This window comes from Lactuca saligna, chromosome 4 (genome assembly GCF_052625555.1).
Source record: "Lactuca saligna cultivar CGN05327 chromosome 4, ASM5262555v1, whole genome shotgun sequence".
Lineage (NCBI taxonomy): Eukaryota > Viridiplantae > Streptophyta > Magnoliopsida > Asterales > Asteraceae > Lactuca > Lactuca saligna.
The window spans coordinates 27,460,818-27,469,779 of record NC_136420.1 but is presented as its reverse complement, the minus strand read 5'-3'; the positions used below and the strand labels follow the sequence as shown (position 1 = coordinate 27,469,779).

At 38.3% G+C, this 8,962-nt stretch overlaps 1 pseudogene; it reads right to left on the bottom strand.

Moving 5' to 3' along the window:
• Window positions 1-620: 620 nt before the first annotated feature.
• On the bottom strand, window positions 621-2,271 carry LOC145039412 (DNA glycosylase/AP lyase ROS1-like; annotated as a pseudogene).
• Window positions 2,272-8,962: the final 6,691 nt, after the last annotated feature.

The window sequence follows — 8,962 nt, the reverse complement described above, 5'->3', positions numbered from 1 at the left end:
CATGTGGTTTTGTGATAGAAAGCCCAATTAGTAGTTTAAATTTTACCGAGTTTCCTAGCTTTAATGCCTCTGAAATATATAGTGGAAGTGGACCAGAGAAAGAAAGATCATCAAATGAGGCACCTAAACCTGGTACTTTGGTGAGAAAGAGGAACCATAAAAGCAGCAAGAAAAAATATTTTGAGTCAATTAAAGATCAGATGCCTGAAAAAGAAGGATCTCTGCCATTAAAATGGTTTTGGTCTTTGAAAATGGGTGTTTATACTTTGTTTGAAGCTTTTCGACAGCCAATAACTTTAAGGTACAACTTGATAAACTCTCATAAATAGCAATCTGCTTTTAATCATTTTTGTATTTTGCTTATTGGACTTGGAAAATCATCAATAAGACCATTTACTTTTCAAATTTGACTTGTGTTGGGTAATTTTGACCAAAAACCTGTGAAATGCTGACGTGGAAGAATGGTTTTTATTATTTTTTTTTTTTAAATTGAGAGTTTTGTAATGTTGTCCCTGTATGTCAATTTTATGCAACTCTTTCAGTTTTTTTATGCACTAATAGTCACCATCTGATTCTTTAGTCTTCAATTTTGAAATTTGTGTTTCGCAAGTTAACCAATCTCATATCAGTATAGCTCTAGAACAAACAGCTAAGGATTCATAGTAAAAACTCTTAACATCTCTAGAACAAAGCTAAAACAGTACAATATCACAATTTATCTTTGGGTTAATACAAATTAACTGCTGTCTCTATGAAATCCAAAGCTATGAATCAAACCACTCTGGCCATCAACAACAGACATTGTCTATTCACCAAAGCTACTTGTTTGTTTCAAACATCACAATAACATTAGTAAAGAAAGAACTAAAAGAAAAAAGAAAAATACTTGATTATCAAGAAGAGTTCATGTTAAGCAAAGTCATACCTCATTGACTTGAAAATATGTCCCGTTGAGTGGAAAGCTCCCTCTCATTGCAGCTCTACATGGTATCTGTACATGATTTGTATTTTCAAAATTGAGAGATATGAATAGGACAACGTATTTGAATTTACATTTTGATTTGAACAATTTCCATTTTGTGTATTGTGCAATTATTTCAAACACAGATGAAGAAAGCACATACATTTCCTTAAGGCCTTTAGTTATTGTTCTTTCTAAGTGTTCTGTGGTTATGGACTTAAGGCTACTCTCTTTATCTATCTTATAATTGTAAATTTAGTTGTTTGGTTTTAGGTTAAATACAAATTATTGCATCTTTCTTTGATTACTTTTTTTATATCTACAAACTCACCAAGAGTATCCCTCTAACAGTTTGGTTATTTGCTTCTCGTGTGCTGTTGCAAAAAAACATGTTTCTTCATTAAATAACGTGCCAGATTCTTGGGAAGAACATTGTCCAGCTGGCGGTTGAATTGAATTTGCAGTTTCACCTATTGGTATAATATAAACAAACAAATAATTCAATCAGCATTTCACTTTCACAAAAACATTTATTTAATTCTCTCATTTTCATTTCATCCACTCACCAGGTGTCCAAATTGCAAGAAGGTATGAGCAAGGATCATCAGGCTCTCCTGTTTCCATCTTTAATTTATCACACATTTGTTAAGAAATATAAATCAAATCAAAGAGCATATCAGGTTCTTCATAAGGTATACTACACTACACTACTACACTTACCCCTTCCAAAAGAGGATGTGAATCCGGGAGCTCATATCTACAAAAATTGAAATAAAAAAATAAATTAGAAATTAGAAATCACAAATCACATCATATTTTCACAATTACTTACACTTGGTGTTCTGTTCTTAGTTGCATGACAATTTTAAGTTTAGGTACAGGGATTGCACAGCTTCTGATGTTAAGGCAACTAGTACTTTTGACAGGTCACCTTCTCCAAGTTCCATGTGTCTTTCCATGTAAGTCTGCAAATTCTGAGTAAACTCTTCCATGTTTAGTTTAATCATAGGAATTTCTTCACCATCTTCTTCACAAAAATCCTCCATATCAAGCTCTTGTTGTATCTGTTCTGGCTCTAGTGTTGTGGGAACCTCAATTATAGGCTCTGGTGATAATGACACCTCCACTATTGGCCCTGATGTTGATGCTACTTCAATTATTGTCCCTGGTGTTGATGATTCTTCAACAACAGGGTTACAATTTTGGACTTCAGATAGCTTTTGTAGTATTTCATTAGATTGATTAATATCTGGGTTGCAGTTTTGGACTTCAGATAGTTTTTGTAGTTGTTCATTAGGTTGATCTGACATTCCAATTAGTTTTTGACCAGTTTTGTTTTCTGTTATACTTGCTACACTCCCCTCTGGTGCTCGTAACCCTAGCCTTGCACTGTAGTTAAAAATTATAATTAAAACTTTGACTATGGAGGAAAAGACATAAATGCCCTTTCCAAATGTAATCATCTGGTAATGTAATTCATACCTGTGAATAAATAGAGAGTTTTAATTAATTAGTTTTTTAATGTTTATATGCATAGTATTAGTTATTAAATATTAATGCATGACAACAGTTGGCATACAAAGTTCCTTAGTCAAGCCTGCAAAGTCGTGGCCATAGGTATTGTACAGTAACGAGGAAGAAGCAAGCCACTGTATCTAGAAGTTTTGGAGGAAACGACACTCAAGAAAAAAGAAAACACACGGAGATTTGTTGGCAGATAGTAAGCTAGATAATGCAATTCTATATAAATTTTGCTTCTCTGGAGTTCATTTTTTTTATAACATTTACTCACTATTGGAATAGACATATTAGTGAAATGAATTATCTTTGTTATTTATGGTATTTTATTTGTATGAAATTAAATTTTATGCAATGGATTGTATTTTTTGTAATGATATTTATTTTCTATTATGAGACATTAAATACAAATTTAATTTGAAAAGTAGTAAATCTATAAATAATTTTTTTTAAACATTTAAAATTATGATACGTAAAAATTTGTGTCATCTTCATTTATGACATGGCCTTTCTTGACAGTGGCTTTCTTGATACGCATTGCGTGTCATTAACACGCGCGTCGTAAGGTTACAACACGCGAATACGTGTCGTCTTCCTTTATGACAGGGCCTTCCTTGATACGCATTGCGTGTCGTAAACGCGCGTCGTAATTGCGCGTCGTAAATGAGCGTCGTCTATAGACGACACGCAAAAGCGCGTTGTCTCTCGTTATGACATGGCCTTCCTTGACGCGCATTTTCGCGTCGTTTGAGCCTTTTACGACGCGCAATGAGCGTCGTAAAAGGCTATTTTTCTAGTAGTGCGGTGGAGCGTGTGTGGTTTACCGGCACATCGATTGAGTGATAAACTTTAAGGGTACCAAGTGATTTGCATGGTTACTTCACACCTCGTTTTGTGATCCTCGGTATCCCAGTCACAAAACTTGGAGGGCACTCTCGAGATTGAAACATGCCTTTGAAAAGTTCATTGAATCTCAAAGAATCTAGGAATTTCTAAAAAACCAATAAAACCTAATATCTAATATTTCGGTTTTCGTGGTGGAAATTGGTGAATCGTCATTCACCTACCTTTCAAATATGGTATAGATTAGATTACGGCATACCTCTTCTAAGTTATATTATGTTGTGATTGGATCCTAGCCTTAATATTACATTTGGGTGTTTTATTAAGGACTCTCTTAAAGCTATACTAAACTTGTTCTCCTCTTTCAGATGTCTTCAAATAATGCTTCTGGTTCGAATCCTAATGGCTCCTTTACTCTTATGAGTTTGTGTGGGAAAGTCACCTTTGATGGATCCAACTTCAATGAATGGATCAGAAACATCAGGATGATTACCCGCTACGAGGACAAAGAATATGTCCTTGACAAGGAGCTTAAGAAGATTGATGAGACCACTGCAACTCCTCAGGAGATCGCTGACTTTCAGGCACATGAAAGGGATGCTACAAAAGTAGCTTGCATCATGATGGCCACAATGACAGCTGAACTCCAAAAGTCTTATGAGGATTTCTACCCTTATGAAATGCACCAAGATTTGATGGAAAGATACCATCAAAGTGCACGATAAGAGAGGTACGAAATCATCTGCTCCATGATAACAACCATGATGAAGGACGGGGATTCCATCACGAGCCACATGCAGAAAATGCAAAGATATGTGGATCGATTGCTGAAGCTTAATGTGAACTTCCCTGAGGAGCTTGCAATAGATATAATTTTGCGCTCCTTACCATCGTGCTATGATCAATTCCGCATGACATATCACATGAATAAGGAAGAGGTCACTCTCAACAAACTTCAGGGACTTTTCAAGACTGCAGAAACAGGTCTTAAGGGGAAGTCGGTTGCTATCACTCCTACTCCAAACTCAACTCCGGTTTTGGCAATCGGGAAAAGTCAAGGGAGGAAGAGAAAGAGATCTTCGAAGGGTACCAAGGCTCAGACCCTTGATGGCTCTTCTTCAAGTGGAACCAAGAAAGGTTTCATTACTCCTTCTTCTGACCCAGAAGAGGCTGAATGCTTCTATTGCCATGAAAAAGCTCATTGGAAGCGCAACCGCCCAAAGTACCAGCAGGATGTGAAGGATGGGAAAGTCAAACCCAACCATGCAGGTATTTACACTATCATTTCTAATAACTCACCCCATTCGAAATCTTGGGTCCTTGATACCGGTTGTGGTATTCATATTTGTTGTGACTTGCAGGGACTAAGAAGAAGTGAGGATGTGGAGCATGGAAGAATAAACTTGATCATGGGGAACAGGAAAGCTTCACCTGTCACCAAGATTGGAGTTTATACTTTATCGCTAAGTAGTGGGTTTAGTTTAGATTTGAATAAGTGTTGTTACTCGCCAGGAATGGCAAGAAATATTATTTCCTTTCATGCTTTGTACAAACAAGGGTTTACCTTTTCGTTTAATAATGAAGTTGGTTCTATTGATGCTTTCTTTAATAATGTTCTTTATTTTAAAGCATTACCTTGTGATGGTGTGTATGAAGCTGTGTCTGTTGTAGATAACTTAGGAAATAATGTTTTGTGTATTGATTCTACTAATAATAATAACTTGGATAAAGCATCATTATGGCATTATCGTCTTGGACATATAAGCAAGAAACACATAGGCCAACTCCAAAAGGATGGAGTCTTGGAGTCGTTTGACCTAAAGTCAGATGATAGTTGCGAATCATGCTTACTTGGAAAAATGACAAAGTCACCCTTCACAGGCTCGTGTGAAAGAGGTGAAGGTTTGTTGGACCTTATACACACGGATGTGTGTGGACCATTTAAACATGCCACAAGGGATGCTAATCGTTATTATTTGACTTTTACTGATGATTACAGTAGATATGGATATGTCTACTTAATCAAGCATAAGTCAGAGACTTTCGAGAAGTTTAAGGAATTTAAACAGGAAGTCGAGAATCAATTGGGCAGGAACATTAAGATGCTTCGATCCGATCGAGGTGGTGAGTATCTTAGTTCAGAGTTCCTCGACTATCTAAGGGAATGTGGGATTGTCTCACAATTGACACCTCCCAGGACACCACAGTTGAATGGTGTGGCTGAGAGGCGTAATCGAACCTTGTTGGACATGGTTCGTTCCATGATGAGTCGAGCTTTGCTACCAATCTCATTCTGGGGGTATGCCTTAGAGACTGCCGCCTATATTCTTAATCTAGTCCCTACAAAGAAAGTTGCCAAAACTCCTCACGAGATGTGGACTGGTAAAGTACCTAAACTAGACCACATCAAGATTTGGGGTTGCGAGGCTTTTGTGAGACGCGAGACTCATGATAAGCTCGAACCCCGAAGCGAGAGGTGTATTTTCATCGGCTACCCACAGCAATCCTTTGGTTACCTCTTCTACAGACCTAGTGACAATGTGGTCTTTGTAGCAAGAAGAGGAGTCTTTCGAGAAAGAGATTTTATAAGCCAAGGAGACAGTGGGAGGAAAATTGATCTTGAAGAAATTCAAGAGTCAAGTGGTGAAGGAACTTCAAACTCTAGCCCTCAACTTGAGGAGGAAACTCTTGTTGAGCCAATTGACGAATCTGTACCTCTGAGGCGTTCCACGAGAGTTAGGAGTGAACCTGAGCATTACTATGGATTCCATATTACTGCAGAAGGTGAGACACTTATTAGTGATGGAACACTAGTAAGTCAAGATGACCCTAACAGCTACGAGGAAGCCATGGCAGGCCCCGAGTCTGCTAAATGGAAAGAGGCTATGGATAGCGAGATACAATCCATGTATGACAATCAAGTTTGGAACTTGGTTGAGAATGTACCAGGTCGAAAGACTGTAGGGTGAAAATGGGTCTTCAAGAAGAAGACCGACATGGATGGTAAAGTACACACTTATAAGGCTAGACTGGTTGCAAAGGGCTTCTCTCAAATTCCTGGAGTGGATTATGATGAGACCTTTTCTCCGGTAGCCAAGATTAAGTCTATTCGGGTTCTGTTAGCCATAGCCGCATTTCATGACTATGAAATTTGGCAAATGGATGTCAAAACCGCTTTCCTTACTGGAAAGTTGGCTGAAGATGTTTACATGAGTCAGCCAGAGGGTTTTGTCAGCAACGAGTACCCTAATAGAGTGTGTAAGCTTGAGAAATCCATTTATGGGTTAAAGCAAGCACCTCGCAGATGGAATCTTTGCTTTGATGAAAAGGTCAAGGAATTTGGCTTTTCTAGGAGTGAAGATGAATCTTGTGTGTATGTCAAGGCTAGTGGGAGTATAGTTAGCTTTTTGGTATTGTATGTGGATGACATACTACTCATAGGTAACGACATTCCAACCCTGCAGGAAGTAAAATCCTGGCTTGGAAAGTGTTTCGCTATGAAGGACCTTGGTGAAGCTGCCTATATTTTAGGGATAAGGATCTTGAGAGATCGGAGTAAAAGACTAATTGGACTTAGTCAAAGTACCTACTTGGATAAGATGCTAAAGAGATTCAGAATTCAAGACTCCAAGAAAGGAGAGTTGCCCATCCAGAGTAACACCAAACTGAGTAAGACACAAAGCCCTAGCACTGAGGCTGAGATAGCACAAATGAGTCGAGTACCTTATGCTTCGGCTGTAGGATCGATCATGTATGCTATGACGTGTACTCGACCTGATGTAGCTTTTACCCTGAGCATGGTTAGCAGGTTTCAGGGGAACCCTGGCAAGGCACACTGGACTGCGGTAAAGAATATTCTCAAGTACCTACGAAGGACTAAGGACTGGGTCCTTACCCTCGGTGGGAGTGATAACTTGAGAGTTGTAGGGTATAGTGATGCTAGCTTCCAGACTGATAGGGATAACTTCCGCTCTCAGTCGGGCTGGGTCTTTACCCTAAATGGAGGAGCAATTTCTTAGAAGAGTTCCAAGCAAGAGACAGTGGCAGATTCTACTTGTGAATTAGAGTATATTGCAGCTAGCGAGGCGGCAAAGGAGGCGTTATGGCTGAGGAACTTCATTGGAGACCTTGGAGTTGTACCAGCTATTAAAGAGCCAATGGAAATTTTCTGTGATAGTGAAAGTGCTGTTGCCTTAGCCAAGGAACCAAGGGATCACGGGAGATCCAGACACATCGACAGAAAATACCATTTCATCAGACATCGGATCGAAGAAGGACTCCTCGTGGCAAAGAGGGTATCATCATATGAGAATCCGGCAGATCCCCTCACGAAGGGACTGACTCGGGTTAAGCATCTCCAGCATGCTCGGAGCATAGGGCTGAAGGATGATATTAGATTTAGTAGTTAGATAACCTCGAAATTTGTAAAGTGTAATTGACATCTGATGATGAATAAAAGTGTTTTATTTATGAGTAAAGTGTTGTTATCTCTTGTCGATCGTTTACTATATTTCTTTTGCATGTTTTGACTTCCAGAATAATTTTTGTTTGGTATAACATATTATTCAAACCTCCACAGTCGGTCATATGTCGGAAGTAGGTATGAATCAAGACTGTCATGTTTGGTTGTAGAGGTCTTGGACAAGGCTACAACAATCATGAGTGCTCATAAGTTCTGAGCATTGGACTCAACCCACGCTCACTGGAATCACTTCATGGAATTCTATCTCGAGTGATCGTGAGACGGTAATATCGTATAAGTCTTCAAACCTAGAGATATGATTTGTTACTTACAAGTTGGTTATGCATTGATTGTACGAAAAACGCATTGGTAACATGATGTTATAAATCGCGCTCTTGTGTGTAATTCAATGAGTGGTAGAAAAAACATATGAGTCAAAGTTTATCTGTTCCTTCTTGGATTAGAAGCTGATATTTGGGCCCCTCGATGATTTTGTTTTGACCTATGTACCGGGCCCGGTCAGAACTAAATTGATGTGTTCAATGAAGTTCTTTGTCAAACAAATCGGAAATCGGGAAACAAACTGTTGGACAATAAGTAAGACATTGTTCCGTGTATTTGTCCGACTGATATCTAGAACAGAGGATTATATGATCACTTATCTTAAATGGCGTATCATCATCTTCTCAGTTCCGAGAAACCTTGTAAAGAGCTACGATTGCCGATCGGTTCCTGAAGTCATACTTGCAGTAATAGTTATTAGACTTATCCAAGTGGGAGACTGTTGGATAAGGTGTCTAAGTCCATAACTATTTCTGGTATGTACTTGACCCGACCCGGCATGGTCCATTTGGGTTGCATGGCACCATGCAATTAGATAGACTAAATGAGAGAAATAACACTTGGAGATTATTAATATATTATAAGTTCTAATATATTAATAATATTATTTGATTAGTTTGATCAAGAATTAATTTAGAATTAATTATGTGATCAAAAGATAACTAATTAAATATATGGGTTGATTATGTAAATCATCCATATCTTGTATAGTGGGCTAAGAGGCTCCATGGATTATCAAGTTGGGTTCCACCCATAGGATGCTCCATGGATGCTCCATGGGAGTTACAAACCCATGGGTCATGTAAATGAAGACTCATGACACATTAGGGTTTAAC